This window comes from Oryza glaberrima, chromosome 5 (genome assembly GCF_000147395.1).
Source record: "Oryza glaberrima chromosome 5, OglaRS2, whole genome shotgun sequence".
NCBI classification, from domain to species: Eukaryota; Viridiplantae; Streptophyta; class Magnoliopsida; order Poales; family Poaceae; genus Oryza; species Oryza glaberrima.
This window is the reverse complement of record NC_068330.1, coordinates 8,569,479-8,577,942: the sequence shown is the minus strand read 5'-3', so window position 1 is coordinate 8,577,942 and position 8,464 is coordinate 8,569,479.

Below are 8,464 nucleotides of genomic sequence, written 5' to 3'. Positions count from 1 at the left end.
TAATACGTGCTTTTATAAATCGTTTTGTATCTAACTTACAAAAAATGAGGTATAATGCCATGAAGTATTTGGCTAATGCTTCTATACCGACGGTACCGTCACAACTCACTACCAGAACCCAAAATTTAGTTTTGCTCCACAGTAACAAGGTGCTATGATTTAAACTCTAAAATATGTAGGCCTTAAATCTATAGATTTATGATAAATTTGGTGTTAAATATATGTAGTTTTCTAATAGTTTGATCAAAATGCCTATAGATTAGGGAAATTTAACGACAACACAATGATATAATTTTTTTGAGAGGAATATACAATGATATAATTGATCAAAGATTGGATAAAAAATTTAGGAAAAAGAACAATTGAAGAGCTAGCATTTTAGCTATTTAATGTTGTATATTTGTTTTCATTGCTGTGTGGTCATCTTCTTATCCTACACCCAAACATATATATGAGTTATACTATTAGGTGAAGTAATATTACAAGCAAAGTGGATTAAAGACCAAACCATGCGGGCAAAACGGCAATGAAAAAGCAAATGTTTAATAGTTTCCTCTTCGTGATAGAAAGAACAAGTCTTTCTTCCTCTCTAATTCATTTTTATCATGATATCTTTTGTTAAAACTGCTACCGGACGTAAGTACCATAAAAAGATATTAATCTTTAGGGGCCTTTGATCTTCTAAATTCTTTTCCTTCTTTTGGGAACACTGGTCTGCACCAATGCAAGATCAAGAGATTTAACCGAGAATCTCCCATCATTGGTTAGATTCCATTTAAACTCGTTGGTCGTGAGATAATATAATATTAGCGATACATGAGAGAAGATGATTCAATGCTACTAACTTAGAGCGAGTAAGGTTCCTATGCCAAGAAAAAATTAGACGACTAGTATGAAAAAATTTTGTAATAGACACAAGGGTATTGTTCTCCTATACATGCAGTCTATTTAGGGAGTTTTTATGGTCCATCAACTAGTACCTCCAGGTACTGGTACCGCTAGGTACCAAATGAAATCCAACCGTTGAATCAAGAGGGGCATGATTGGGAAAAAAAAGAAAGGAAGTAGTGGTGGGGAACATTGTTAGTGATATGCCCTAGAGGAAATCATAGTGATGATTGTGTCACATACTATGTTTACATATTTATCCGACATTGTTTAGATAACTCCTTATTGGTTAATGAATATGTGATTCTTTCATGAGACTCTTTATGTTGTTTGTTACTATTTCTAAAGGATCCCTGATCAAATATCATATGTGGAACAAATATGTTTATATGATCAGCACATCTATTAATTGATGATCATGTCTCATGGATCATGGTATAGAGATACCAAATTAATAATGTGGACACATGTTGGTGAACATGTTGTTGGATAAACCCAACATGAGACACTGCAAAAGCCATATGTGTTGTGTCATCATTGATCTCATTGAGTGTTGGTGTTGAATCCTTAGACCTGAGATTATCATGGTTCTCAACATGTGTAGTAGCTTACTTAGGGACTGCTAAACGCTACTCCGTAATTGGGAAGTTCTAAAAGTAGTTTTCGGGTATGCTATGAAACATGTAGTGGGATATGAATAATCAAGATGGGATTTGCCTCTCCTATGGAGAGATATCTTTGGGCCCCTCGATATTGTAGATTATGGAAGTGCATGGCCATGACAAAGGTGATTGAGGAGTCAATCACAAGTTATATAATCTATAAACAGGTTCGAGTGAATGTTAGAGGATGGCACATATCTAGCCTTGAGCTTAATCGATATCATGAGGCAAAGGGGTTTATACAAGTATACACTAGAGGTTCAGCCGATATGGTCTTTACGTATGCCCGGTGAGTCAATACGTTCTTCTAGGAGCCGCTGTTGACGCGTGGACCGAAATGGAGTTTTCGGGTTACAGCCGAGTACATATGAACCTACAGGGTCGCACGCTTAATGGGGCGGAATAAGGGGATTGGATAGAGATCCAATATGAGCTTAATTCGGATAGGGATCCGAATAGGAGTTCTACGGGCCTTAGAGGCCCGAGTGATGGATCTTATATATTCGTGAGGGGTGTGACCGGCGGATGTATTGCATCACGTGAGAAACCCTAGCCGTCACTTCCCTCCCCGAGCAAAACCCTAGCCGCGCGCGGGTGCTAACACATCTGCACGTGGCGTTCCGTCCCTGTACGTGTGGATACCGGTAGAGGCGCAGCTGGTTTGCGGTGCTGATCGGCGTGGGAGTACGGCGAGGAGAATGCACGAGGAGGAGAAGGTCGAGCCGGTGCGATCAACTACTTCCTCTACATCGACGCGCGCTACTTCGCGAGAGTTCCTTCGACTTCTCAGCATCTTCTTCCGCTGCGCAGCGTGTCGAGTGGTAACGATCTATGATCTAATACATGCATGGTTCCTGGTTTACGCGATAGAAAATTTTGATTAATGCTATCGTAGCCTGCGCGTATCCCAACAGTGGTATCAGAGCCGCCTTGTATAGTTTATGATCTAGATCATTGCATATAATTGATATGCGGATGTAGTAGATGAGATATATTATGTTGTATATGAGTTCTTAGGTGATCGGAACATGAGATGAACCGATAGCCGCATGGGTTGATGAGATCAATCGGTATGTGTGTTGGTGACTTCACTGGAATGTCTAGTACTCACCAAGGCCGAGCGCGATTGTGTTCATCGGATAGTCCGATGTCCACTGGAACCGCACGCCAATGAGAAAATCGAGCCAATGAGATTGACTCGGCTTCGGCATAATTTGATTACGCCGTTAAGATTTTCACATGGCGAATCGTAGATGAGATCTATGTACCCCGTGTGCGTTGCCCCTTAGATTTCGCTTGGGGTTTTTATGTCTATCTTACTATATTGCTGTTATATATTTGATATGACATGGTAGGATAGATTCCCTTAGAAAAATTAAGTGTAATTTATGCTCTTCCAATAATTGCACCTCTTACGGTTGTGATCATAAGTGATGGGTTTGCCATAGCAAAGTGTCACTTTTTATCATGATAAAATAGGATAGATGTCGGACATCTATATGCGGAGATTATTGGTTTACTTGACAAGGTTATCAAAACAGTTTTGGACCTTGGGGTATAGGTTGGGTTGGACATAGAGATGTCACCCCAACAGCACAAGAGTCACATATGATGTGATTAGTAAGGTGTTGCTTACCTATTTTGATAGTTGTCTAGCTGTGATGCCAAAGCTCACTAGACACTAATAAAATGAGGATCTTGACTCACTATGTTACTAGAGGGAATTTTGTTTCACAATACATAGTGGGAGTATCTTTTGTTAAATTGTTTAATGAAAGGTTAAATGTAAACATGGTGCTGATTTTGCATACATATATTTCTATTGTAGATCATGGCAGCTCCTGCACCATCCAATTTTAACTTGCGGTCTATTCTTGAGAAAGAGAAGTTGACTGGAACAAACTTCATGTATTGGTATCGCAACCTGAGAATTGTTCTCAGGCAAGAGCACAAAGAGTTTGTGCTTGCACAGCCTTTTCCAGCTAACTTGCCCAACAATGCTCCTGCTACTCAACGTAGGGAGCATGAAAGGCGATGCAATGAATACCTTGATATAAGCTGTCTCATGCTTGCTACTATGTCCCCTGAGCTTCAAAGGCAATATGAGGCATTGGATGCTCATACGATAATCACGGGACTACGTAACATGTTTGAGGACCAAGCAAGAGCTGAGAGGTTTAATACCTCAAAGTCCTTGTTTGCGTGCAGGCTTACAGAAGGTAATCCAATGAGCCCACATGTGATCAAAATGATTGGTTACACCGAGAGTCTAGATAAGCTTGGCTTTCCCCTTAGCCAAGAGTTGGCTACTGATTTGATTCTCCAGTCGCTCCCTCCCAGCTTTGAGCCGTTCATAATGTATTTCAGCATGAACAACCTGAACAGGACCTTGGCAGAATTGCATGGGATGATAAAGACTGCCGAGGAAAGCATTAAGAAAAACTCCAACCATATGATGGTTATGCATAAGCACAAGCCCAACAACAAGAAGAGTGGTCAAAAGAGAAAGCTAAACTCTGATGAGATCACGAGTACTAGCAACTCTAAGACCAAGGTTCAAAAGACAGGGCCCGCTAAGGATGCAGAGTGCTTCTTTTGCAAGGAGACAGGTCATTGGAAGAGAAACTGAAAGAAATACCTAGAGCAGCTCAAGTAGAAGCAGCAGGATGGAAAGAGTTCCATCTCAGGTATTAATGTTATAGAAATTAATCATGCTACTTCCTCTACTGATTCTTGGGTATTTGATACCGGTTCAGTTGCTCACATATGCAAATCGTTGCAGAGGCTGAAAAGAAGTAGGAGCTTAGCAAGAGGCGAAGTGGAGATTCGCGTGGGAAATGGAGCAAGAGTTGCTGCTGTTGCGGTCGGCACTATGCCATTATCTTTACCGTCAGGATTAGTTTTGGAGTTAAATAATTGTTATTGCATTCCAGCTTTGTGTAAGAACGTTATCTCTGCTTCTTGTTTGCAAGCAGAGGGTTATGGTTTTAGATTTGTGGACAATGATTGTTCAGTCTATTATAATGACATTTTCTATTTCCATGCACCCATGATGAATGGCTTATACATTGTGAATCTTGATGGATGTTCAGTCTATAACATTAATGCAAAAAGGCAACGTCCTAATGATTTGAAGCCCACTTTTATTTGGCATTGTCGCTTGGGTCATATAAATGAGAAATGCATGGAGAAGCTTCATAAAGATGGACTTCTACACTCTTTTGATTTTGAATCATTTGAGACATGCGAATCTTGTTTCCTTGGCAAAATGACAAAGGCACCTTTCACGGGTCAAAGTGAAAGGGCAAGTGAACTATTGGGACTAGTACATACTGATGTATGTGGACCAATGAGCTCAACTGCCAGAGGTGGTTTTGGGTACTTTATTACCTTTACCGATGACTTTAGTAGATATGGTTATGTCTACTTAATGAGGCATAAGTCTGAGTCCTTTGAAAAGTTCAAGGAATTTCAGAATGAGATACAAAATCATTTGGGCAAGACAATCAAGTATCTACGATCTGATCTTGGTGGAGAGTACTTGAGCCTTGAATTCGGTAATCATCTAAAGGAGTGTGGAATTGTTCCACAACTCACTCCACCAGGAACGCCTCAGTGGAATGGGGTGTCTGAATGGAGGAATCGTACATTGTTGGACATGGTGCGATCAATGATGAGCCAAACTGATCTGCCGCTAAGCTTTTGGGGTTACGCTCTAGAGACAGCTGCGTTCACACTAAATAGGGTTCCATCAAAATCAGTGGATAAGACACTATATGAGATATGGACTGGGAAGCATCCCAGTTTGTCTTTCCTAAAGATTTGGGGTTGTGAGGTCTATGTAAAACGTTTGCAATCGGACAAACTCACACCTAAATCAGATAAATAATTCTTTGTGGGGTATCCTAAGGAAATGAAAGGATATTATTTTTATAATCGGGAAGAGGGCAAAGTGTTTGTCGCCCGACATAGTGTTTTCTTGGAAAAAGAGTTTATTTCACGAAAGGATAGTGGGAGCATGGTGCGACTTGAAGAAATTCAGGAAACACCGGAAAACGCTTCAACATCCACACAACCACAAGCTGAGCAAGATGTTGTTCAATAGGTTGAACAAGTTGTTGTTGAACCAGTTGTGGAAGCACCGGCTTCACGAAGGTCCGTAAGGATACGGCGTACACCTGCGAGGTATGCGTTGTTAACTACAGGATAATGTGATATATTGTTGTTAGACAACGATGAACCTACTACCTATGAGGAAGCAATGGTGGGACCAGACTCTAAGAAATGGCTTGGAGCCATAAAATCCGAAATAGAATCTATGCATGTCAATTAAGTTTGGAACTTGGTTGATCCACTTGATGGTGTAAAAGCCATTGAGTGCAAATGGGTCTTTAAGAAAAAGACAGATGTAGATGGAAATGTTCACATCTACAAGGCACGATTAGTGGCGAAAGGTTTCAGACAAATTCAAGGTGTTGATTATGATAAAACTTTCTCGCTAGTCGCCATGCTAAAATCTATTCGGATTTTTTTAGCAATTCCTGCCTATTTCAATTATGAGATATTTCAAATGGATGTCAAAACAGCTTTCCTTAAAGGAAATCTCGATGAGGATGTGTACATGGCACAACCCAAGGGATTTGTTGATCCACAATCAGCTAAAAAGATATGCAAATTGCAGAAATCCATTTATGGGTTGAAGCAAGCATCTCGGAGTTGGAATATTCGTTTTGACGAAGTAATCAAGACGTTGGGCTTTATCAAAAACGAAGAAGAGCCTTGTGTATACAAGAAGATTAGTGGGAGTGCACTGGTGTTTCTAATCCTATATGTAGATGACATATTATTGATTGGGAATGATATTCCTATGCTTGAATCCGTTAAGACATCGTTGAAAAATAGTTTTTCAATGAAAGACTTAGGGGAAGCAGCATATATTCTGGGCATAAGGATCTATAGAGATAGATCAAAGAGGCTAATTGGATTAAGCCAGAGTACATACATTGACAAAGTGTTGAAGAGGTTCAACATGCAAGATTCTAAGAAAGGTTTCTTACCGATGTCACATGGCATTAATCTTGGCAATAATCAGTATCCTCAAACGACTGATGAGCGAAACAAGATGAGTGTGATTCCATATGCCTCGGCAATCGGATCCATTATGTATGCTATGCTATGTACACGTCCAGATGTTTCATATGCACTTAGTGCAACAAGCCGATACCAATTAGATTCAGGTGAGAGTCACTGGATAGCTGTAAAGAATATCCTGAAGTACTTGAGAAGAACTAAGGATTTGTTCCTAGTCTATGGAGGACAGGAAGAGCTCGTTGTAAATGGTTACACTGACGCAAGCTTCCAAACCGACAAAGATGATTTTAGATCGCAGTCTGGATTTGTGTTCTGCCTGAATGGAGGCGCTGTGAGTTGGAAGAGTTCCAAGCAAGATACAGTGGCTGATTCTACAACAGAAGCCGAATACATTGCCGCTCCTGAAGCAGCAAAGGAGACTATTTTGATAAAGAAATTCGTTTCTCAATTAGGTGTGATGACTAGTGCCTCTATTGCGATAATAGTGGTGCCATTGCGCAAGCCAAGGAGCCTAGATCGCATCAAAAGTCCAAACACATTTTACGGCGGTATCACCTCATTCGCGAGATAGTAGGTAGAGGAGATGTGAAGATATGCAAAATACATACGGATTTAAACGTTGCAGATCCGTTGACAAAGCCACTCCCTAAGCCTAAGCATGAGGCACACACTAGGGCAATGGGTGTAAGATGCATTCATGATTGCCTCTAGTGCAAGTGGGAGACTGTTAGTGATATGCCCTAGAGGCAATCATAGAGATGATTGTATCACATACTATGTTTATATATTTATCCAACATTGTTCCTTTATGTGATTAATGAATATGTGATTCTTTCATGGGACTCTTTATGTTGTTTGTTACTATTTCTAAAGGATCCCTGATCAAATATCATATGTGGAACAAATATGTTTATATGATCAGCACATCTATTAATTGATGATCATGTCTCATGGATCATGGTATAGAGATACCAAATTAATAATGTGGACATATGTTGGTGAACATGTTGTTGGATAGACCCAACATGAGACATTGCAAGAGCCATATGTGTTGTGTCATCAGTGATCTCATTGAGTGTTGGTGTTGAATCCTTAGACCTGAGATTATCATGGTTCTCAACATGTGTAGTAGTTTACTTAGGGACTGCTAAACGCTACTCCGTAATTGGGTAGTTATAAAAGTAGTTTTCGGGTATGCTATGAAACATGTAGTGGGATATGAATAATCAAGATGGGATTTGCCTCTCCTATGGAGAGATATCTCTGGGCCCCTCGATGTTGTAGATTATGGAAGTGCATGGCCATGCCAACGGTGATTGAGGAGTCAATCACAAGTTATATAATCTATCAACAGGGTCGAGTGAATGTCAGAGGATGGCATATATCTAGCCTTCAGCTTAATCGATATCGTGAGGTAAAGGGATTCATACAAGTATACAGAAGAGGTTCAGCTGATATGATCTTTATGTATGCCTGGTGGGTCAATACGTTCTGCTAGGAGCCGCTGTTGACGTGTGGACCGAAAAGGAGTTTTCGGGTTACAGCCGAGTATATATGAACCTACAGGGTCGCACGCTTAATGGGCGGGAATAAGGGGATTGGATAGAGATCCAATATGAGCTTAATTCAGATAGGGATCCGAATAGGAGTCCTACGGGCCTTGGAGGCACGAGTGATGAATCTTATATATTCATGAGGGGTGTGACCGGCGGAGGTATTGCATCACGTGAGAAACCCTAGCAGTCACTTCCCTCCCCGAGCAAAACCTTAGCCACGTGCGGGTGCTAGCACATCTGCGTGTGGTGTTCTGTTCCTGTACGTGT